Source organism: Cupressus sempervirens, chromosome 7 (genome assembly GCF_028749045.1).
Source record: "Cupressus sempervirens isolate cs-2001-9-10 chromosome 7, ASM2874904v1, whole genome shotgun sequence".
Classification (NCBI taxonomy): domain Eukaryota; kingdom Viridiplantae; phylum Streptophyta; class Pinopsida; order Cupressales; family Cupressaceae; genus Cupressus; species Cupressus sempervirens.
Window position 1 is genome coordinate 362,916,870 of NC_143124.1, and position 25,764 is coordinate 362,942,633.

The following is a 25,764-nucleotide window of genomic DNA, read 5'->3' on the forward strand; positions in this document are numbered from 1 at the left end:
AATCTCAAAAAAATCTCAAAACTTAGGCCTTTAATTGATAGTAACTTACGCATTGCAATTTAATAACAATGAGGGGAAAAAATTGATAATTTTCCAAGGGATTTTCCTCTCATGGCAATTTCACATCTTTTGAAATCTCCTCTTGGGGAAATTTCACATCTTCTAAAGTTTTCCCACATTGAGTCTCCCAAGTTTTTCCACCCTCTAAGGCATTAGAAGATTGATTTATGGCATGAGGGTAACACCATGAATAAGAATAGAGCAAGGAATCACCAAGGAACATTCAAATGAGGAAATTTTAAGGATACCCTCTCCTGGGGAAATTTTGCATGTTTTGAAATCTCTCTCTTGGGAAAATTTCCCATCTTTTGAAATCTCCCTCTTGGAAAAATTTCAGTAATTGCCAAAACCATTCCACCTCTCCTTAAAAATAAAAATAAAACTGAGGAGAGAGACAATGACGAAAGTTAGAATTAAAAAATAATAATAATAATAAAAAATGGTTTTGGATTAAGATGAGATTATAATTTACCTCAACTTTGCAAAATGGTTGGTTGTAAAGTGGGATGAGTTTTGTTTATTGTTGATGTGATTTTATTTTCAAATTTTTTCCACGAGCTTAATGCTTTTCTCCTTTGTTTTGCAAGGTAAATTCGAGAAGGAGAAGCTAGAGGGCAAGGTGATGATCAAAAGCCTCAAGACTTCAAAGAGATACTACAAGGAGATGACTCAATCCCGAGTACTCAAGTGAGAAGGAAAGGTTCATGTTCAAGCCATCAAACCACAAAATCATACTGATATCAAGGCAAAATTCAGAAATGCATAGAAGATCCAACTACAAATCAAGAGAGATCAAGTTTGTAGATTCACGAAGATGCAAGTGGTTCAAGTCAATTCCATGGGGAAATTCCAAAAGATGATGAGGTGGCAATTGTGTCTCCTCCAATTAGAAAATTTCAGTTTCAAGCACAATCAATCAAATCATGCCATCTGTCCTGTTTTCTCATTGGCTATCAAAATTATTGTAATTTTCTTATTAGCCCATGAATTATTGCCTTCATGTGATTGGTTGCAAATTTGGCAACCCTAATTAGGGTTTGTGGGAAGAAACAACGGCCATTGATCTTGAATCAATCTTGGCCCTTCATTGTAATTAGACACCTATAAAAGGTCAAGGCCTTCTCATTTGTAATTCATTAGATGAGAGGAGATTAGCTTATAGATTGGAGGTAGTAGAGAGGTCGGAGATTAGAGTGGGATAGCTAAGTGAGAGACTCGATGAAGTAGTTGCTATAATACTTGTCAAAGTAACTGATAATTCATTGTTGCTTCTTCATGGTGTATTACTTGTGATTGTTTTGGAGTATTGCATGGTTTCCTCAATCTTTCACTTGGAGTAGATTTGTTTTCACGTTGGAGTAGTTTAGTTGAATGAAAGTTATTGTGGATGTTTTTTTGTTTGACTAGAACAAATTTGGGCCACTAGCCTCTTACCAATGATAAGGGTGCCTTGCATGGTAAGCCGATGAAAACACTTAACTTCAATTAATGTTCAATCTTTAGTTTGCATCCAAATGATGGCATTGGAGAGAGGATATTAATGTGAAAATCATTTGTGTATTCCTTAAAAGCTTGCACTAGGTGGGTAGAGTTGCTGGTGAGATTACACACAGTAGAGTCCAAGTCATCCATGAAGGGCATTTGCAGTTAGAAGTAGATGTAGGTGTGGTAATAGAAGTTTAAGTTGAAAGATTGGCAGATCAAAATCATATTTTAATTGCATGTTGTAAAGCCAAATCTTGAGAAGTGCAAGGGTTGATATCCATTGAATGAATAGTCTAAGTCCATTTGTGATAACCAAATATCACATCATAAAATTGAGTGAAGTCCGCGATTAAGAAGGAACCTTAAAATCATTTCGTGATCTTACTTTGCAAGCTTAGCATGAGAGATGACCTTATATTAAGAGAGGATTGAGTGTTTAGTGTTTCTCCTTGAAACATTAAGTATTTGATTCTGCATGTTGTAGTGGAACAAAACTCACATCAACAAGAAGCACCTAGATTATTGGCAATGTTAGTAATGGTGTGATTATTAAAGCTAGAATGAGAAAACAATTAGGTTTGATATCTTAAATTTAGCCTAAAAGTAGTGATGAAGCATTCAAAGATGAAACATGGGTTAAAGCTATGAAAGAAGCATTAGAACAGAGTGAAAGGATCAATAAATGGGAACTAGTACCTAGGTCTAAAGATAAGAATTTTATAGGAAATAAGTGGGTATGCAAAAAAAAAAAAAGGTGAAGTAGTGAGGAACAAAATAAGGTTAGTATGAAAAGGATATTTATAATAGGAAGGTATTGTTTTTAAGGAAACTTTTTCTCTTGTGGCAAGAATTGAAGCAGTAAAATTATTTATGGCATATGCAGCTACCAAGAATTTCAAGGTTTATTAGATGGATGCCAAATTTGCTTTCTTGAAAAGCTTGAGGAGGAAGTGTACAGTGAGCAACTTGATGTATTTTCTTTGACAGATCAAGAAGACATAGTTTGCAGATTGAAGAAAGCATTGTATGGCTTGAAGCAAGCTCCAAGAGCTTGGTATTCAAGGTTAGACAATATCTTTTACATTTGGGTTTCAGGAAAGGTAGTGGCGATAGTAACTTGTATTTGAGAATTGAACTTGAAAGTGTTTTGATTATTGAAGTCTTTGTTGATGACATTATCTTTAGTGGGAATGACAAAATGAGTAATAAGTTTTCTAAATAAATGAAGAGTGAATTTGAGATGTCTATAATAGGAGAGATGCAATACTTTCTTGGTTTGCAAATAACTCAGAATGAGGATGGAATTTACATATCACAAACTAAGTATCTTAAAGACTTATTTAGTTAAGTTTGGAATGGAAAATTGTAAACCAATTGGGACTCCTATGGTGATAGGTTGTAAGCCGACTTCACCTGATACATTTCAGACTACATATAGATCTATGATAGGAGAATTACAGTATCTAACTCTTAAAGACTTAAAGACTTATTTAGTTAAGTATCTTAAAGACTTAAAGACTTCCTCATTCTAAGTATCTTAAAGACTTATTTAGTTAAGTTTGGAATGGAAAATTGTAAACCAATTGGGACTCCTATGGTGATAGGTTGTAAGCCGACTTCACCTGATACATTTCAGACTAGGTATAGATCTATGATAGGAGAATTATAGTATCTAACTCTTCTAGGCCAGACATATCTAATGCAATTGGAATTGTTGCAAGATTTCAAGCAAAACCTAAGGAAACACACTTAGCAACTTGAATATTTTTTTTTCAGATATTCAAATGGAACATTGGATTATGGTTTATGGTATGACAAATCTAAGGATTTTACCTTATATACTCATATTGATGTGGATTGGGGAGGTAATCTTGATGATAGGAAAAGCACTAGTAGAGGAGCCTTCTTCCTAGGTGGGAGATTGGTTTCTTGGTTAAGTGAGAAGCAAAAATGTTTATCATAGTCTATTGCCAAAGCAAAATATGTTGCTGCTATAAATAATTGTACTCAATTGGTGTGGATGAAGCGAATGTTGAAGGATATTGGTGTACGTATTAATGACCCTATTGTTATTCATTGTGATAATACAAGCACTATCAATATGTCTAAGAATCTAGTGTTACATTCTAGGACGAAGCATATATCTATAAGTATCATTTTTTGAGAGAGAAAGTGATAGAGAAGGAAGTAAGATTGGAATATGTAAGCACTAAGGAGTAAATAGCAAATATATTTACCAAGCCTTTGCCTAAGGACACCTTTGAGTATCTTAGAGGTATGCTTGGGGTGATGGCCTCGCTAGCAAGGATTAGTTGCTGCTGGACTTGATGCTTGGTACTACTCCTCAAGGGGAGTAGTTGTTTTGTATAGAACTAAGTTTGAGAGTTTTTTTTTTTTGGATCAGTTCCTGTTTTGTTTTTGGTGGCACTTGATTTGCCTTGTTTGGTTCATAACGTTACATTTTGAGCCCAAAAATCAATGAAGATAAAAAACAATAAGAAAGAGTCAAAACTGAAACAATAAACACCAAAAATATCCTAGGAAAACCCTTCTAGAATGAAGGGAAAAACCTAGCCACACAACAAAAATATCATTTATTAATCATAAAAGTTCAAGTGTACAATGCCTATTGCTAGATGCAATATATAACTTAAGGAGAGACTCTTCACATTCCAACTGAAGGTCTCTCCAATTTCCCAAAATGTGACTCTTTATTACAATACAATTACAACTCTTCAAATTTCAATGCCTCAACGCATGTTGAATGACAAGTCATTAAATTAATATTACAAATTTAACATAAGTGTCCTTTTTAGTTGAAGGTGATAATAACGGTAATAATGTTCATATTTCCAAATATAAAGATCTCTATTGTAGCTACCATCTTCAACACTCCCTCTTAGCCAGAGAGAGATCTTTAGTCGAACAATCACACAACATTGCAACTAAAATGTCAATGATTAAATCTCATCACATAGATCGTATAAGATTCATGAAAACCTGTAACAATTACTCATATTCATGCAATCACTCAACATGAAAACTTGTAACAATTACTCATATAAGCATAGATTTACCATTTTATTAGTTAATGCCATCTGAAGGATCGTATTGCAATCAACTCAAATACTTTGCCTCATGTTTTTCAAAAATGTGTGAAAAATATAACAGAAGATGCACATCTTAATTATATATAGGAGAAGAGATTATGTATGTCAGTTGTTACAAAAATGTTACCTTTATAAAATTCTTCAGATTATCAAAAGATGTGGATGCAATTAAGTCCAAGCTGCTCCTTTGTATGAAGTCCAAATTTACTCAGATATTGCATTGAAGATAATTGATTTCAATATTTTCACAGCACTCAATTGCATAAGCACATATACAAATTGAACCTTCACAATATAGTGTCCAATAGAGGACATCCAGAATGTCATGGGCTACGATTTCTGAACCAGAAATAAACTCTATAAAGTAGACTCCCAATTTCAGCGAAGCTACATAGCCACGAATATGTGACTAAGAAGATTGGACGAACCCTCAGAGTATGGAGAAAAAGACTAAGGCGAGAAGCTCCTACGCACCCAACTCTTCCCATCTTTGACAGGTACAAATACATGTATGAGCGCATAACCTCCCACAATAGCCGAATCAAAGATATGAGAAGAAAGTACGTCCTGAATGCCGAATAGAATGATGAATCAAAAGAAACAGTAGCTTTATTTCCTATTCACCGACAATGGTTGTTGCCTGACAACGCTTAGGATTCCTCTTCCTTCATCTAAAGCAGGTACCAAAAATGAGATGATAACTTTGATCGAAAGGCTCCAATAATTATTATGAACCCCTTCACCAAGCATTACACTTTTCACATTACCATAGTTTTAATATTAGTTGATAAATCAAGAGTCGTCGGTTACAAGACAAGCGAAGATGCAAAGACGATCCTCTGGCAAAGATTACCACTTTTAGCAATAATTGGGCTAGTCTGAGAATTTTGTGTTTCACCGTAATAACCTAACGAAGAGAGACAAAAATAAACGCCCATCAATTATTAAGTAACGGCAAGAGGTTTCAAAAGAATATGAATCTCACACTACAAAAAGAAACACTTATTTGTCGACAATGAGTTGCCAAAAAAAAAAATTGGTTGTTGCACATGATTCTATAGATGTTTGCTCATCTCATTTGAAACGTTGGCATGGATAGAGATACACACACAATGCTAGAAAAATTCAGTTCCAATAGCGATATAAATGCAACCATTGAGCTACGTGAAACAACAGCTAAAGACTCCATTATTTCTATCAAGTTGTAAATTTGACGGATATTCTGACATCAATTATGGTGCCAGATTCTTCATGAAGTTGCAGATATAATACTTGGTGCACTTGGATCATTTGTAAAATTACAATGGATGTGCAAAGACTCTTCAATGCCAATCTTGAAACCACTTTCCAGATTTCCCTCACCTTCAATGTGCATTGCTCTTGATAAACACTAACAATCCCCCAATGAAATGTGTTTGTATATTTACATATATCTAGAGCTGAAATGGAGGGATTGCAATATAGTCATGAGAACGACGCGAAAACTAAAAAATGGAGGGCAAGTCACAAACATAAAATAAAAATAACGTTTAGCAAAGAGTGCACACAAAAATGAGGTCGGCCAACAAACTAAACCCAACACTATAGATTACAAGATTCAAAGACTAGAAGTCATGAACAACTAAAGGCAGCAACAAGAAATGAACCCCCTACCACATCAAAAACCAAGACATGCTCTTGAGTAGAAATAAATAAAATCGATACAAATGTATCAATATACCAAGATAAGATTTGCCCAGCAAATAAAAGAACCTACTTAAAATAATTGCATGAATCTAGCATGATCTGTAATGCTAAATTTCGATTACCAACAACCAAGCTCTGATCACATGTTAAGTTTTGAGCCCAGAAATCAATGAAGATAAACAATAATAAGCAAGAGCCAAAATTGAAACAATAAACACCAGAAAAATCCTAGGGCAACCCTTCTAGAATGAAGGGAAAAACCCAACCACACAACAAAAATATCATTTATTGATCATAAAAGTTCAAGCGTACAATGCCTATCACTAGATGTGACATATATAACTTAAGGAGAGACTCTTCACATTCCAACCGAAGGTCTCTCCATTTTCTCAAAACGTGACTCTTTATTACAATTACAATTACAACTCTTCGAGTTTCCATGCCTCAATGCATGTCGACATTAATATTACAGATTAAACATAAGTGTCGTTTTCACCTGAAGCTGAAAATAACAGTAATGTTGTCCATATTTCCAAAGATAAAGATCTCTATAGAAGCTACCATCTTCAACACATGAGACTTGTAGAGGTTTATATATCGAGGGAGATATTGTCCTAGGGGAAGTGATCATCATAGTAAGAGAGTTTGTTGTAGAAATTTTGACATTATTACAGCACCCATTGCCATTAATGTCAATGGGGAGAGGTTCATGTGAAAAACCTCCAACTAGGGGAAGTATGTCTTTAGGAGAGCTATGTTGAGGATATTCAAAAAGTTGTATTCTAATGCTACTTTTGGATTGATGGTATTCACCATGTGTTGTCGTCAATGCCAAAGGGGGAGATTGTTAGGATTAAGGGAGATTATTGATTATTGTCGAGTTGGAATTGGTGTTTACATTGCGATGTGTCCATACGTTTGGTCATTGATGTCAACATAAGTTCTATAGTTGCAAGACAAATAATTGTTAGTACAGTATGGACAATGTACGATAGTCTTGAGTATGCGAGCATAGATGTGTTGCAAGGTAAGTGTGGATCTTATTTCTAGGGCCGCAACTTCTTATGTGTTGATTTGAGTGAGTTAGAGTTGATTTGGTGAAGGTTGGTTGCAAACCAGTGACATGGAATTATGCTAGAGGTAGTCGCAATATTTTGGGTATAACATGATTGTGAGTTGTACTTTCGGTTTGCGAGCTTAGAGGATGCTAGAATACTTGGTTGAGTGCATATCTTCAAATGTATTGTTCATTTGGTTCATGTTGAGTTGATTGCTAGCGTGTGGCATGTGAAATATCTTTTTGGTTGCTGAGAAGGTGGTGTAGCGTGTTGATTAATGTGGTGAGCATTAATCAAGGATCATGGCGTGGAATTTGATCTATGTAATTATTGTATATTTGTAAAAGGTGTTGTGTGCATCTTAGCATGGGTTAATTCATTTAATTGTGCATTGGGGAAGTCCTAACATGCCGACCTAATTGCTTGTTTGTAACTTGTATAAAGAAAAGTAATTTCCTCATTTGTAATATATGGAATGTGATGGAATGATTGTTATATGTGCGAACCTTGATGCTAGATATCCAAGTAGAGCTAAAGGATTGTCAGATGCTTTAAGAAGAGGTATGTGTGGAATCTATTATCATTCCTAGTGGACTTCAAATGAGTTATAATGGCAATTGAGTTGTTGATCAGTCAGTTCAACAAAGGTGGATTTAACCTTCACTCTATTAGATAGTAAGTCTCTTAAAGGTGGGTTTAACCTTCATCCTTTGGCTAGTGCGCTCGGGAAGTGAGCCTTTTGTTCTCATCAACTCCTAACAAGATTGTGAACCTTTTAAAAAGAGTTTAATCCTTTAACAAGGACTTTTCCTTTAACAGGGACAGATGTACTAAATGCATTGTATAGACTCCTAACAAGGTCAGAGCCTTCAAAAGAGATATTTATATATTAGTACATGATCTAGTGGGTATCATCCCCACCAAGGTTTTTCCCTTAACATTGTTTTCCTCAAGAACAAAAACCCTTGTACTTATGGTGTTGGCTTTCTCATTGTTGTGCATTGTTATATTGTTGATTGGTGATCAATTTAATACGTTTGAATTTTAAAGTTATTTCTCTCAACTAATTCACATGCCCCCTCCCCTCCCCCCTTTCAGTTGTGAGATGTGGACTTTGGTTATAAACATAAATATGACACAATATGGATGAGCGTAATGAGAGAGCACTGAAAAAACAAATATTAAGAATCGATACCTCATTCCCAAGATTGATGATTTGTTTAAAGAGCTTCATGGAGCATTCTATTCTTCATTAATACCTCTCAAATTGAGCTACCATAGCATTAAAGTTTGAGAGGATACTCAAAAGACATCTTTTGAGTGTCACTTTGGCCACTATGAATTTTTAGTCATACCATTTGGTTTAACAAAACTTAAGCAACTCTTGAATCATGTAAGGGTCAATTTTTTTGCATGAGAAAAGTTTATCCTCGTCTTTTTTGATGACATTTTAACTTACAATAAAACATGGAAGAAGCAACTACAATAAATTGATGGAATGTTGAGAATTTTGGAAGCTCAGACATTGCTTGCCAAAAAGTCTAAGTGTGAGTTCGCTATGATAGAGATCTTGTGTCTAGGTTGCATCATTAGCGCAAGCAGAGTGTAGCTAGACATATAAAAGATCAATTAAATTCAACATTGGCCTCTCTCAAGGACCTTGGCACAATGTGGGAATTCTTTAGCCTACATATATTTAATAATAATATATATAAAGTACACTAAGAGATATCTTTGTTGAGCCTAAAAAATGAAGCTACCAGATCACTCAAAAAGAATATCTTTGCACATATTTTAACTATTGTTATTTAAGATAATCAAATCATATAGACCCTTAAGAACAAACTTTGTAATGTCCCCTTTTTGGGGCATTAGAAAATTCCACCTCCAACTTCTAAAATAATTAAAAGTGATTTTGGAGTTAAATTAAAACTATTTAACAAGTCTCTTTTAATTAAAAAGGGGAAAAGGTGACAAAAAGGGAAATAAGAGGAAAGACAAAAATGGGAATTTGAAGAGACATGAGAGGGATCCTTTAAAGGAGAATGAGGAGTTCATTTGGGACATGCTTGGATATTGATTTGGGATCAGTTTTCTCTTGAAGAAACTTGGAAGCAAGCTGCTTTCATTTTCAAAACCACCTTTGAGGAAGAAAACACTCTAGCCAGACAACAATAGACGAGAACCCATTGTTTGTGGGAGATGTCATTTCAGGTGTCCCACTTGTGCTTACATTTTCTTATATTTCCAATCTGACTGTATTTCTGTTCTTAAAATTGGATTTGTTTGTTATTGTATTGCTGATGCATAATGCAATAACGTATTTTCTGAAGAATTTATATGGACTTGCTGGTTATGATATTCTTAGTTACCAATGCGTTCAGGAATTCCTTGGATGCTGGTGCGGATGCTTAAGGATGCGTGGATGCTTTTGGGTGCTGCACGGATGCGCACAGGAAGCTCTTTCAGTACCTGTGGATGCACACAGGATGCGTCTGAGAGCATCCGAAGAGAACCCAGAAAGCATCAGGAGAGCATCTGTATAAAAAAATCTATAATGTTTCTTTCGAATGATGGAAGGTTATTCATAACAAAATAGCTATGTATAAGAATTCTGAAGCAACCTTTTTCTGTTTAATAGATGACTGCAGTACTGATTCGCAGAGCTAAACACACAGATAAATCTGCAATTAATTGTCTGACCTTAATGAGCAGCAAACTGTGAATTCTATATATATATATATATATATAAGGACGCATCCAAAATCCCCAACAAAAAAAAATCACGCATCCGCGCATCAGCACCCCACACCCACATCAGCATCAAAACCCGCATAGGTAACTTAGATGATATTGTATTGTTGAAAATCATAATACAATAGGGATTTCAGAGGTTTTTTGTATGAGCATTTGTTGTGTAAATCTGAAAGTTATTTGCATGAGCTATCTGTTTGCATTCTGAAAATTTATTGTAAGAGAAGTTTGCGGATAATATCCATCTGGGATATTACAAACTTGATGCAAAATCTCCAATTACTCGAGGAAGATTACAAACTATTAAATGCTACTAATGCCAAAACATGTGTTTAATATCCTCATTAAATCTAACAGGTTGTGTATATCAAGTGGCCCCTAAATAGAAGTAGCACATTCAGACATTAAATCCATCTGCAATAAAACACCCACGAAGCATGTCAATAAAACATTCAAACTATGGGGCCAACATACAGAGAACAAATGCAAAAGGTATCTCTAAAAACAATTGAAACCCAAGCCTACTTCAAAGCAACTATGAGCAGAAAAACTATGCAAGTACAGAACATTAAAATTTTCAAATGAAGCTAAAAAAGACAGCAAACTGTTAGTTGTCAATATAAAAGCTGTCAGAATTGAGCTAAACTGACTTGTTTTCCCTCTTGTGATATTAATAAATGCTGATTTGAAAAAAAATCTTTTGCCAGAAGCATGAAATATAAATTTCTGCTTGCCATTTTTTGCACAGATTTTAACTCCATTCTGCATATCTCGTGCCCTCCAGGAATAAACCCTTGCAAGAAATTTACCATCCTATACAAGTGAAAAACTAAACAGAAATGCTGCACAATCTCATAAATATTTGGCTTTCACAATGAAGAGTCACATCTCATCTCACATCATCATTCATTTTCTTCCACTGTCAACAATTTTGATCTCATTTTATTTGCACAAGCCTCATTACTGAAATTTGTCCAGAGGTAAGAACATTATGAAAAAACAATAGAAACAGGTAATTAAAACAACCAAAATAAGCAAGAATAACAGCATGCCTGTAAAGAAAATATAAGAAGAAATTGCTTTGGTTTTGGTGTAATGGTAATTTGCTACAGTAAAAGTCTCTCTAAATAACAATGACCTTGGAACTACTCTGTAATAAGAATGAATATAGAGCAATGGTGAATAGGCAGATGGCTTCAGGCTTTAAAAATATAGGATACTTCAGAGATGAACCATTTCCTCTTCCAGATGTATGCTTCCTATATAATTTGTAACTGCCAAGAATATGAACCAATTCTTTCTTGTGTAAATGGACTTCAATCCACATTGTGACTGTATAACACCCCTCTTAGTGTAATGATTTGTTAAGGGTTGCTCCCAATTTATCATGCCCTTAACTGACCTAACAAGGAAGGGAGCATTCACATGGATTGTGATTGCACAACAAACATTTGATAAATTAAAAGAACTAATGAGCTTGTGTCCTATGTTGGCAATGTCAGATTTCACTCTTCCTTTCACACTAAAATGTGATATATTGCGCAAAGAAATTGGTTCGTGCTCATGCAAAACATGTACTCAATTATTTTTGAGACTCCGAAACTCAGAGAGTAGAAAGACAGTGCCCCATCTAAAAAAGGTAATGCTAGGTATTGTGCATACATTGGTCAAATCAGATAATGCTTGGTGGGTGGCCAATTTGGCATCAAAACTAATCGACTTCAATCAAACGGATCTAAATAACTGGTAGAAAAAGTGGGTAAGCAAACCCCAAGTGTATGATTTTGATATTGAGTATGTCAAAGAGAGGAAAATATGTTATTGTTAATGTGTTGTCCAAATGACTAAATCTATGGTCCATGTCTTAGATCTTTGCAGATTGGAAGATAAGATAAGATAAGATAAGATATTAGTATTAATGTCCAACGAGATAACCACAAGGGTTGATGGGATTGAGCATGCAAACAAAAGAGCCGACCAAAGCGGGAGCCCAAAACGGTGACTCAAAAGAAGAAAAAGACAAGACGCCAAACCAGAAAAACCAAGGTAAGGACTAAGAGTCCTTCCTTGGTACAAAGAAATCAGTCACAGAAGGGTATAACCGTGAACTATCCAAAGTCTTAGAACCTTGCCAAGAACCACCGGATGAATGTTGCTGCCCGGAAAGACTGGTGCAGTGACGAACTGATTTAGGGTGAGTGGTACTAGATGGCCTTTTTGCACCCCGAGGTGGAGACAGGGGGAGAAAAAGGCGATGATGAGCTAATCTGAAATATAGCCCTAAGGTATGAGTGACTGCAGGGTATGTTCACGTAGCTCTGTGGCCTCCGTAGGTAAAGTGCAAGGCACCTCTGGTCAATATAGCTAAAGAATGCTGAAAGAGAAAAGCAATCTCTGAATAGGTAGTAAAATCTTCCTCTAATCTCATAGTAGATAGGACAACGAAATATAAAGTGAGTCTCAATCTCCACCTCTGTCAAAGTACACAGTCGACAAAAACGGTCCTCTCCATCCATATGGTGATCAGTCTGGACCCAAAGACAGTGTGAGCCAACTCTGAAGGAGCCCAACAAGAATCTCAAAGCGTGACTCTAGTGTCAATGCAGATAAGTAGGGCGAACAATAATAGCATTCTGAATCTCAAGAAAATGTTTAGCATAGAAGGCCATCTTCGGACGTAATCCACCAGGAGGATTATGCCAGGTAGTTGTAATGTATTGTCTATAGATATCATGTCTAACATGCTCATTCAACTCCTGACATGAGGGGAGGAGGTGAGCAAGAGCATCCAGCAAGAACTAGTAAGGAGGAAGACGATCAATCTCAATTCTAATCGAGCTCAACAAAGAGGTTCCCTGGGCATACCAACAGCAAGATCTAGTGCTAGTGTCAGCTCTCATAACCGTAAGAGAACAGTAAGCAGGGCGGACAATAATAGCATTTTGAATCTCAAGAAAATGTTCAGCATAGAAGGCCATCTTCGAACATAATCCACCAAGAGGATTATGCCGGTAGTGGTAATGTACTGTCTATAGATATCATGTCTAACATGCTCATTCAACTCCTGATGTGAGGGGAGGAGGTGAGCAAGAGCATCCAGCGAGAACTGGTAAGGAGGAAGATGATCAATCTCAATCTCGATCGAGCTCAATAGAGAGGTGGCCTGAGCATACCAACAGCGAGATCCAGTGGTAGTGTCGACCTTCATAACTGTAAGAGAAGAACAGTATGCCGAATGAGAATATTTGTGTCGGTCAACAACTGAATTCGTAAAGCCTCGATGCAGATGGAGAAACCAAATCAAGTCAAAATGGCTGCGAGTTTGAAAGGATGAGCTCCAAACTCAGCCAAAACAATGTTGTGGGGGGTGAGTATGTGACATCTAATGATCCACCGTAAAAGTAACGTCTGAACACGCTCCATAGAAGCGCAATCGGAAGCAAGTAGAGAAGTTCCCCAAACCACTGAGCCATAGAGAACAGTCGGTTGAACCAAGGAGTCTAAGAGGGACAGCTTAGACAAAATGTCTTGAAAATGGTGTCTGAAGCACTATCTCTCAAGCATGGCCAGAGAACCCATGCCCTTACTAACTCTGGACTAAATAGTTGGTCTCAAGCTGAAGCGGGGGCCCGAGAACTTCACAACAAGATACATGTAAGAAGAAGTAATCTCAACCTCCTGCCCCTGAAAGAAGAAATGAAAATGAGAGGTCTTTAAACAGTTAAAGATCATAACCCGAGTCTTGGCCAGATTGACCACGAGCTGACGCTGATCACAAAAAGAAGCCAAACCATCAAAGAGTCTCTGTAAACTGACAGGAGAAAAGGCCAAAAGAACAACATCATCAGCAAACAGGAGAATGGAGATCAAAACTTGATGCAAATAGCACCCGTTACCATGTTGCGAGGAGTTCGCAAGAAAATCCTCAAGCTCGTTTATATATAGCCCAAAACGGGTGGGAGAAAGGGGGCAACTTTGTTTCACCCCAATAGTGCTCTGAATTGGAATAGAAAAGCCCTTCGGAGTCCTAAATTGACCAATCACCTTCTCGTACAGTCTCATAATAGCAGTCAACAACATGTCTGAGATCCCAGTCTCACTAAGTTACAGAAATAAGGCCATCCTAGGAACAAAAACAAAAGCCTTATAGAAGTCCACGAAGCTGTGGTAGACTTTCTAAGAATGGTGCCTAGCCTCCTCAATAATAGCCCGCAACGTGAAGACATGATCCATAATCTAGTAGTTCGCCCGGAAACCGGCCTAACCTCTTGCTCTACACCCTTTCTTGTCTAGCTCTCTAGATAACATAGTGTTTAGAGCAGTGGCATGAAATTTAGCAAAAGTATGCCCGATCATGATGGTCCTATAGTTACCAGGGTCGGAGCAGGCCCAAACTTGTGAATAGGGTAAATCACATGTCGCGACCAAGACTCAGGAAACCCAGTACAAACCACTCTATTAAAGAGTGTAGGAAGGTAGGATCCAAGGACTAAAGCACCAAGTTTGAAAAGTTCTGCCTTGAAACCTTCCTCATCTGCTGCTCTACTGCATCTCATGGATCTAATGGCCTCATAAATACTGGAGGAGGTGAACAGATGACAAAAAGGAGGTGGAGTGGAATGAAGGGGTGGCTGCCCTAGAATGTCATAATGCGAAATGGTGTGGGAGGTCAGGGAGTGAAAATCAATAGAATAAGCCAAGTACATAATTTGCAATGAAGTTGTTTGCTAAAAGAGGAGAGTTTACTTGGTGTCAATTTCAAGGATGAAGGAAATGATTTGGTGGGTAGTTCGCAATACTTCCTTGGCAAGCCACCCTAGCTATTTAAAGACACACAAATAGATCAAGAAAAGACTCACATGTAAAGGGCTCAAGGATGATTTCCTTGCCCATATTTACGAATGTATCACTTGCCCAAATAATAAAACAAGACAAACATTGCTAGCAGGCTCAAAACCAATAGAAGATGTATGCAAACCGCCATAGGATCAAAAGAAAATTTGAGATTGGAGACATGATTTTCGTGAGATTGCAGTTGTAAATATAATATTCTTTGAAGAAAAGTGGACTGGAAAATCCCAAACCATGTATCTATAAGCCTTATAAAATTTTAAAATGTATTAGTGAAGTTGCCTATGAGTTAGACTTGCTTAATAGAAGCAAGACACACAATGTTTTTCACGTGTCTTGCCTCAAAAAAGCGCTGGACAAACATATAGAATGGTTGAATGATTTGCTTCCAATTAAAGAATACATCAAATTACTTTTGATTCCCAAAGTAGTCGTGGAGGTAAAGGAGAGGAAGCTTAGAGATAGAAGCTCAAAGGAGTATTTACTCAGTGGAAAGATCTTTTGTTAGAGGATGCAACGTGGGAAGGCCCATGGATATTTGGACATTTGAACCTGCAGTAAGACAAGCAATTTTGAGCAGAGCAGACTAGTCGTGTCCCATTTCTAATCAATCCAAGTCCATATAAATTAGGTATCTACTTGTGTCTTCCCTGTTTGTCAATCATGTGTTTTGTCTTCTTGATTATGCATTTTCTTCCAACTTCACTCTTCCTTCTTCCTGTTATAATCTCAAACTTCTCCATCTGTTGCTTGCCTGGCTATTGTATTTGTCAGGCTTCCGATTTGGCCTAAAGTGATGCTTCTTCATATGTTTTCGTTCCCCTCTAGCATCCCAAGATGTCATATTTTTTCATGTAATCTATTTTTGACCTTTTCTTATTCAAAGTGAAATCTTTCTCACCCATGATCATTGTTCAAATCTTAAGTTGCAGGTGTGCATGGTTCTGAACCTATCTATTTGTGTAGTATATATATAAGTGCAAATGTTTTCATCCAACATTCAACCAAAGTCCATTTTTTAATTCATTTGATCACTTATGTTTGAACTGGGAATTTTAAGGGAAAATAACTTGTAATTATGGAGGTAAAATGTTTGAGATTGGGCTTCATTAGGTGTGGATTCCAACTACATGGTATTGATCCAATTTGTCATTGTTGTTGGTTGTTGTAATTTCTAATATTTCAGAACTATTTGAATGTGATCCAATCATTAATGTAATAAGAAAGAGATCAAGAATTGTATCTATTATCTATTCATTACAATAAGAAATTTGCGAGTTATGCATGTCATTTTTGTATAGAATGGAAAGATATTGCTGATGTATAGATCAAAATTAAGTCTGAGTTGTCAAAGATCTATTTAGTATTGTTATCCAAATGGTAAGGTTAAGAATTGGATTTGTGTTATTGTTTTGGCTCAGGACATTATGCTTTAAGTATAGGTTGCAAGGGGACAAGTGATTATAGAATGTGATTTTTCTATCACTGGCTCTTAGATAGGTCAAAATTAGACTTGAGAATAGGTCATTCTTCAAGTCATATGAGAGAGGTCTCATTAGTCCACAAAAATCTACATGCCTTTTTTGAAAAACCATTATTTACCCCCCTATACTTTGATAGTAGCAATTGGTTTTGCCATTCAGTTGAATCACTATGTTTCACCAAACTGAAGATGTAGTATAATTTAAGCTATTATTCAACATACTGCCATGCTGACAAAGGAGAAGGGACAAAACATGCCAATCTTTCTGAATGTGTTTTCCTTGGTCAGAAGCTTGAATTTTAAAATAACAAGCTACCAATTTTTTTTTCTTACCACCATTGAGAAGACCAGAACTTAGCAGATGTGGTCATATAGATATAAAAGTAGAGGATGCCTTTCCAAGTAGCTATCCCTTCTAGTGCTCTAATAATCCATTCAGCCATGAAGTAGAAGTCCTACATGTAAGGATCAATAATACCTAGACCACCACAATCTTTGGGCTGAATGCAATGATTCCAAACAGAAAAACATCCCTTTTTCTTACCGTGCTTGGCCCAAAAGAAACTTCTGATGTGTTTTGTAAGTTTAAGGTAGCAAGCTTTGGATGGCAGCCAACATGAAGTGATGTAAACATGACTTGGCTAGGAGAATTTTGTTGGCGATTTTTTGTCTACTGGACATTGAGAGAAGCTGACAATTCAAGTTTCAACTTCTCAAGGAATCGTTCACACATATCCTTAAGTGATACTTCAAGGCCAATGGGGATATTTAGATGTAGAGCTCCAAGACCAAAGGGGATACCTAGATATCTAGAGATGTATCAGGTTTGGTTGATTTTAAATTTGTTGGAATCTACATAGGAGGTCATTAAGTACTTCAGTTATAGACAACTGGGAACCCAAGGTAGCACAACAAATCTGTAAAACATTAAGAGTAAATGCAATTTCTTTTATTGAATTCTGCAAGGACAACATGCTGTTAGCAGTGAGATGCAGTTTAAAGCTACAGCATTCCCTGGTAGCAGGAGCCCATGAATAAGATTCTGGCAATGGGCATGTTGGAGGAAGTAGCCAAGTGCATCATGTGAAAATAAAAAGCTTGAATGACAAATCAATGAAGAGGAATGCATTGGAAACGGCTCCATTGATGACCAGATGAGCATTAGCATTACTCAACAAGAGTTATATGTGAGATAATTTGATGCAAAGCATTACGGAAAACCAATAAACTACCAAGGATCCTTATGATCCAAACACAATTCGTCATTTTAACCTCTGCATGTAGCATCCAACAAGGTCAAACTTCAAGGTTATCAGCTTATTCGTCAACAAAACTCACTTCAACAGAGGAAAAACATTTTCATCTTGTCAAATCAACAACTAGCTTTCATCAAATCCATACATTAGGAAAGCAATATCTTTAAGCTCTCAAGGCATTCAACATAACCACCATCTTTATCATTATCCAAGCATCTCGAATTTTCCGTCAGCAACTTATCATACCTACTTACAAAGTTCACATCCATACTATTAACTTCAGACCACAATATCAAGCCTCAAGGCCTATTAAGCCTTGGTATTACAATCACCACACAATGCCATTCATCTTGAAAGCGATAACAACTTATCAATCAGTAAAGACTTACAATGATTCCTCATTGTCTTTGCTTGAGTCATTTCATTATTCCTTCATAATGTCCTTGCTGTCCATATGGTAGGAAACACCACTGTCCACATTATAATAATTAGTCACAACAACTATAACTCTGATCACAACCATTAAAAATCATCAAGATCATCCAAACATCAAAAGGTAACAACACATATATCATAAGCAACTAGCATTCTTTCTTTGTAACCCAAATGGTTTGTCCATACTTTGCATTTTGTAGATTGATCACATTCTGATTTTTATTCTGATCTGTCACACACAGTCATTAGTAACTTTTGCACAACAAATATATGGTAGGAAACACCACTGTCCACATTATAATAATTAGTCACAACAACTATAACTCTGATCACAACCATTAAAAATCATCAAGATCATCCAAACATCAAAAGGTAACAACACATATATCATAAGCAACTAGCATTCTTTCTTTGTAACCCAAATGGTTTGTCCATACTTTGCATTTTGTAGATTGATCACATTCTGATTTTTATTCTGATCTGTCACACACAGTCATTAGTAACTTTTGCACAACAAATTATTTGCTCAATCGCTCCAGTCAGGCTGTTTATGGCCTAGTCATGGACATTTCCTCCAATTCACAACCTGATCCAATGCATAGAATCAAAGCTATGATTCTTTTACCAAAATTGGGAATGACTGTCATAAAAACAAGAAAAAAATGCATATGCAATCCGCCTAGGGCATCGATTTTCTTCTAAAGGACAAAACCATTTGACACAAAACCAAATACATCTTAAAAGTTAAATATCATTGAATGCACTACAGAATACCAAAGATCCAGATTTTTTGAACAGTTAGAATGCAGGATATTGTCAAACCCTCCACCATACCTCTGTTGCTAAGAGTTCTCAGACAGTTTTTGGAAAATCTTTCCATTCTCCCCTTATAGTTCCGGGACATTGCTAAAATCAGGCTTAAAACAAAGTTAACTCATCATTCTCCAACTCCAAATTGATAACGGAAACCATCCAAGATGTGTTTCTGTTTTGTATTTCCAAGCCACTTAAATTCTTTAAATCTATTACACAATGAATTGCCATTTCATTCTATCATAAGCTTTATCAAAGTCTACTTTTACTAGGACAGCATTTTGATTGATTGTTGAGCCCATTTTTCTGCCTCTCAATGTAACAATAATTTGTCCAGAATAAATCTTCCACCTAAAACAAGAGTTTATAATGGCTAGATTATATCCTGGGTGATAGATTGCATTCTCCTCACTATGGCTTTGACTATAATCTTATATGCAGTATTATAGAGTGTAAATACGTCACCATCTTGAAATTGTAAGTATTTTTGACTTTAGGAATCAAACTAATTATCCCCTGATTAATATTAGATCCTGGAAAGCCTTTTTTCTTAAACCTCCAAATGTATAGCAAAGAAGTTTGTTCTACTGTATGAACAATTCAGATGCAAAACCCATCAATTCTAGGACTTCTTTTATTGTGCACGGCTTGTAACGTAGTTATTTGAGCGATGCAAATGGTTTGATGGGTTAGTTCTAAGAAAGGTTTTGATAAAATGAATTGAAACACTGTGGATACCATAACCTTTCCATTTTTCTTAATAACATTTTATTGTTGCTACACTTGAGTGGCTGAGCCAAAGGACAGTGAACATTGAATCTTGAATGTAAATTTCTGAACTTAAATCTTGATGTGGTGCAGGGCACCAGTCATTAAATCAATTTGTTTCCATTTTAATGAAACATCCAAAATTGTATTGTTGTGAATGTTATATTGAAATCCATGTCACAATAAATTTATGTATTTACAAACACAAACTTGTAAAATTTAAAGTTGTGTGAAATTATAGTCGATGGGTCGTAACTGACTCAATTGTAACTAATGGAGAATCGTCTATAAGGGAATACAGAGTCATGTAACCGACTCTGTTATAACCGTCCAAGACAATTATAAAGAGAAGGAATGTAAATGTGAAAAACACAGTCGATGGCACAAAAATGTAGTTGAGAAAGCATTTACCTGGCTATCGTCCTGCAGGTCCAGACAGACCAGATCTTATGGTAAAGGTTTGGTCACTTTGAATTTGTAATATGCATATATTAAGGTATTGTTTTATTTCTTCTATCAGTTGCATATTGATCCATATGTGGAAAGTTGATATTCTGTGTTGATTAGATCAATGTATTTGGGCTTTTGAATCCTTTTCAATATCTGTTGACCGCATATTGAAATTTGGTATTATTTGGTTACATTATGTTCATTTATTCATGACATCAGTTGGGCATAAGTTGAGAATGGTATCGATTCATTTCTTGGGTAAAGTGATGATATCGGGTTTGGAACATTAATTTGTTTTCATCTTTTTTTTAAAGTTTGATGATTTGATTTCTTGTTAAAAACCAATTCAGCAAAAGTTAAAGAGATGTTTTACAACATTGAAAAGGGATTTTTTTGGAGGTTGGTCGATTCATATTTGAAGATTTTCGAAAGGAATCTAAGATGCTCTGCATCAAAGTGGTATCAGAGCTAGAAAATCCTGAGTGTGTTGGTGGAGCGCCAAAGGAAACAACTCACACCAGGACCTAGCTTCAAAGAAGATTGATATTTAGCTATGTTATGAAGTTTTGGTTGCAGGTGTGCGTCACTCGCTGCAGTCAGTGGACATGGAGGTCTACCAATGAGGGCTAGAGGAGATGGTCCATTGGATGTCACCAAAAGACTGGGGAGAGAGGAAAGGAGAGGACTCCCAGGTGAGAGACAGAAGTTGTGTTTGTATGTAGCAGCGTTGGAGGAGTGGATGTTGAAATGGTGAAGCACCCTGGAGGCAACCAGTGTGCACTCCATTGATGGGAGTCACTATTGGCAGACAATGCAGCAGAGCCATTGAAGAAAGATGAAGATGAAGAGGCAGAGATCATGTTGCAGACAAAGTAAAGCATGATGTTTTATTTTGCAGGTCATTCAAAACACATTTCCATGGGTCATGGAAATCTTTCGATGCAGGAAGGATGGTGCAGGGGCACCAATCATTAAATCAATTTGTTTCCATCTTAATGAGATATCTAAAATTGTATTGTTGTGAATGTTATATTAAAACCCATGTCAAAATAAATTTATGTATTTACAAACACAAACTTGCAAGTTGTGTGAAATTATATTCGATGGGTTGTAACTGATGGAGAATCGTGTATAAGGGAATACAGAGTCATGTAACCGACTCTGTTATAACCATCCAAGACAATTATGAGGAGGAATGTGAATGTGAAAAACACAGTCAATGGTGCAAAAATGAAGTTGACAAAGCGTTTACCTGGCTATCGTCCTGCAGGTCCAGACAGACCAGATCTTATGGTAAAGGTTTGGTCACCTTGAAGTTGTAATATGCATATATTAGAGTTTGGTTTTATGTAATGATCCCATTTTTAGCTCTCACGTTCTCCAAAGTCTAAGTGGAGGATAAGAAAAAATTAAATTAATTTCTTATAAAGTCATTCAATTTAAAGGTGACTTTGTATTTAATTAATTTAATTATTAATTACAAGGGAGTAGCTTTTAGGGTATGTATCAATTATTGGAAGGACGGAAGCCTCTCGTGATTTAATTAATTATTGCCAAGGAGGAATTTTTGGGGTATGCATTAATTATTGGAAGGAGAAGCTTTTAGCTCTTGCAATTAATTAATGTTTTAGTTCCTTCCAGAAGGATGAAGAAAAGGATAAATAGGGCTGAAAGTCTCATTGTTTAGCATGGGATTATTGTATCAGATGATGATGACTTGCATTTGATAAGAGCTTGGATGTGTGAATCACACTCTTCTTTGGCAATAGGGGACGTTCATTCTCTGTTGTAGCATTCTAGACGTCATTCCTTTAGGGTTTGGCCTTTGGAATACATATCTTTGTACTTGATTGCAACATTTTTAGAATTAATATAATTTCAGTAGTTGGTTCAGCTTTTGGGCATTCTTGGGTGCCCATTATAGTGGTATCAGAGCTATTTCTAGGGTAACCATTACATTTTATTTCTTCTATCGATTGTGTATTGAACCATATGTGGAAAATTGATATTCTGTGTTGATTAGATGAATGTACTTGGGCTTTTGAATCCTTTCAATAGTTGTTGATCACATATTGAAATTTGGTAGGATTTGGTTACATTATGTTCATCTATCCATGATATCAGTTGGGCACAAGTTGAGAATGGTATCGATTCATTTCTTGGGTAAAGTGACGATATTGGGTTTGGAACATTAATTTGTTTTCATCTTTTTTTTTGAAGTTCAATGATTTGATTTCTTATTAAAAACCGATTCAGCGAAAGTTAAAAGAGATGTTTTACAACAATGAAAAATGATTGTTTATGGAGGTTGGTTGATTCATATTTGAAGATTTTTGAAATACAATTCTCATACACCGGGCTTCATTTGAATGATTCCATGTTCTCATAAAATTGGGTTGATCAATGATAATTACATATGGGTATGTAAAATTTCATTGCATTACTTATGCTTGAACAGATCGGAACTTGACAGTTTTGAATTGGGCATGGTATCGGCTTGAGAATAAGATGTTGATCCATATGATTGTGTATTAATCTTGAAAAGTTTCTGTCTAAAGATAGGAACCGATTGAGTTATCGATATTGGAATCAACTCTCAAGAATTAATTCCAAATGACATCGACTTTTTCATTGTTTGATTTGTATCGCATTCTCATTGAGAATATAAGTTTGCTTCAAAATTTCCTGTCGTGATTATGTTATTGGGCATGGAATAGCAGATTTGAATTTGGTTATGAAATGATTAGAACGGATATCGAGTTTATTGATTTGAAAATATGAGGTTGTCAGTTAAAAGACTGAATTTATTCGAACACAATTGATGAGGTTTTGTTTGAAGATGAAGTTTATGAGAAGTAATCGGCTGTTTGATTGAATTGCAAATATAGGAGGAGTTTAGATATTGAAGTTGCTTTATTTGCTTCTGATCAGTGTTTATGGAAGAAAATGGTTCTTGGTATGAGGATTGGAAAGGAATCTAATATGCTCTGCATCATGATGTCACACGCATACTCAGCATCCAAAAAATATCCTCTGTGTCCCATGATCATTATGTGACATTGGTGTGTTTCATGATGTCACACGCGTACTCAGCATCCAAAAAATATCCTCTGTGTCCCATGATCATTATGTGACATTGGTGTGTTTTATAAGTCCATGAATTTTGAATTTATATTTATTTGGTTTTGTATGCCTTTAGTAGAGCATTTGGCAAAATTGATCTTTGATTCATTCGAAGTATTAAAACATTCAATCGTGCCATATTTGCAACCACAGCATCCGGGACACTAGTAATCAATTCCTTTAGCTTAGAGTCAGGTTTGACGGACCTCCATGCCACCAATTCATCTAGGGCATAATTCTCATCTCATCCCTTTTTATGTTGGAGCCCATGCAATTAGCAAGAATCAAATCTAATAGATTCTTTCTAAGCCATTCAGCTACACCATAACCAAGGCAACTTGACAAGAATGGCTTCAGATACTTCGGTTCCATTGTAAAAATCAATAATGCCTATTATGTACACAAGGAAATCACTATGTGAAATGATTTTTTTCCCCGTAGAACAAAAGTAATAAGCCACATGCACTTTAATTAAAATTAAAATTTCTGAGATTACATACGAACTAGTCTAGAAATAACAAAATTTCAAATAAAATAAAACTCCTAGTAGGAGCAAGAGTAGATCTTTACATGAATGACACAACGATACAAGATACATTGCCAGTACAGAGGGATGCTTCCAAAATTAAACCCCTTGGAGTAGGAGGAAGAAGTACTTTTACCATTCAATTTGATTCCTTTGAAGAGGAAGGTGGCAGCAGCACGTGGCCAAGTGCCTGGATGTAGAAGATAGCCCTATATTCAAAACTTGGTGTATTGTCGTCATAAAGACATGTTCTCGTAAATCTCACTGAGCGTGAATAACCCTCCTTTTGGAGCAAAGCGATGGCATATTATACCCATCATTACTATCAAACTGAAAAAAATTCTTGCGAAACAAGGTAGGGCTAGACGTACTAAACGGCAAGGCCCTTGAGCAATGGAAGATCTTGAAGCAAGTCCATAATATTTGAGAGGAAAACTGAAATTACCTTCGTGTACTGAAATGCGTAGGGCTTTTCGAGAGAAAACCAAGCCCCATAATGTATCTGATGGCATCTTCACTTAGGTAACAGTAAATTGAGAAGAGAAATGAGAGTTTGAGAGTCATATTTGCCCAACTCCCACGGCTCCCGCCTCCGCTGCGGAACGATTTTGATTAATCTGTCCGTAAATTGCTGAAATGGGAATGTTGACAATTAGAGACGTAGATTCCTGTAATCATGGTGGCTGAATTTGACATTTGTTTTTATATCAACAACTTATGACTACTACCTATCCATGCAATTTTAACCTGCAATTATTCCATTAACAAGCGCCATAGAATGACTACGAACTTGAGAAATAACACAAAAAAATAATAATAATAATAATTAATTTATAATTTTATTTTTTAAATAAGTAAATTAAGTAACTCGTAAAATATGACAAGTATGTGATGTAATTGGTTGAGGCCCAAATTAATTATTATTATTTGTTAAAATTAATTATTATTAAGTGTCAAGTTCAAATAGACTTGAATCCGAGACTTCTCCCATATGAGAAGCTCACAAGTTACTCTTGAGCGGTTGTTTTGCATGATGCTTAACGACATAAATCTCTCTCTTCAAAATATGATCAATGACCAACTCCAAGGTTCTAACTCAATTGAAGATAAATGTGTATGTTCATAAGGAGGCCTTTGTTGATACTAACCAATCTGCACGACTCTATTGAAAATGTAACCACAAAGGAAGATATATTTTTTTGTATTTTTTGTTTTATGATGAATGCAATTTATTAATGCAACTATATCAATTCCTATTTTAACCAAGTGTTTGAAAAGCCAATAACACAGAGAGAGTAATAAGAGATTTTAAGCAAATTGTTGAAAGGAAAATTGCTAACGGACATAAGCCAAAGTAACAACATGTCTGCAGATTAAATTATCAAAAGGATCTAGTAGGAAACCAATGAAATTAAGAGCAATGTTTCCTCAACCCCACTGATGCAATCATCGATGGAAACTTCAATAATAACAGAAAGATGTTTTATGTTTCATCAAATCATGAGGCTACAGAAAGTGTGCTCACACGAGACAAGACACTATGCAAGAACAAAGATGATCCTTTCTCCAATTTGTCACAATGGAATTCGTTAACATAAGGCAAACACCAAAACTAAAAAATCGCACAATCATAACAATACAATAAAACCATTGGCTCCATTATTATTCATGAACATGCATTCACAAAAATAACACAATCCGGTAAGAATAACTACACTCAGAATGAGAGCACCAATAGCGCACCTATTAGACCTATTACACTCAGATTTAGACATATTTGTGCACCTATGCACTTTGCTCTTCAAAACTTTGTAAAATTGCGCACCTTAGCATCTTTGTGACTTTGGGCATCTTCAAGACTTTAGAATTGCACACCTCCGCACATTCATACATGCACACCTTCTAG

The 25,764-nt window shown here is 35.9% G+C and overlaps 1 long non-coding RNA gene across 2 annotated transcripts; it reads right to left on the minus strand.

Annotated features, from left to right (window-relative positions):
* Positions 1–10,234: 10,234 nt before the first annotated feature.
* On the minus strand, positions 10,235–24,625 carry LOC149546994 (uncharacterized). 2 transcript variants are annotated; one of them, XR_016353803.1, is made up of 3 exons: positions 23,995–24,614; positions 18,133–18,213; positions 10,235–10,567 (listed from the first exon to the last, which is right to left on the minus strand). It is a non-coding gene; the product is annotated as an uncharacterized LOC149546994 (long non-coding RNA). The 2 variants fall into 2 exon arrangements; XR_016353802.1 differs by lacking the exon at positions 18,133–18,213 and having other exon boundaries at positions 23,995–24,625.
* Between the last annotated feature and the right edge of the window lie 1,139 nt (positions 24,626–25,764).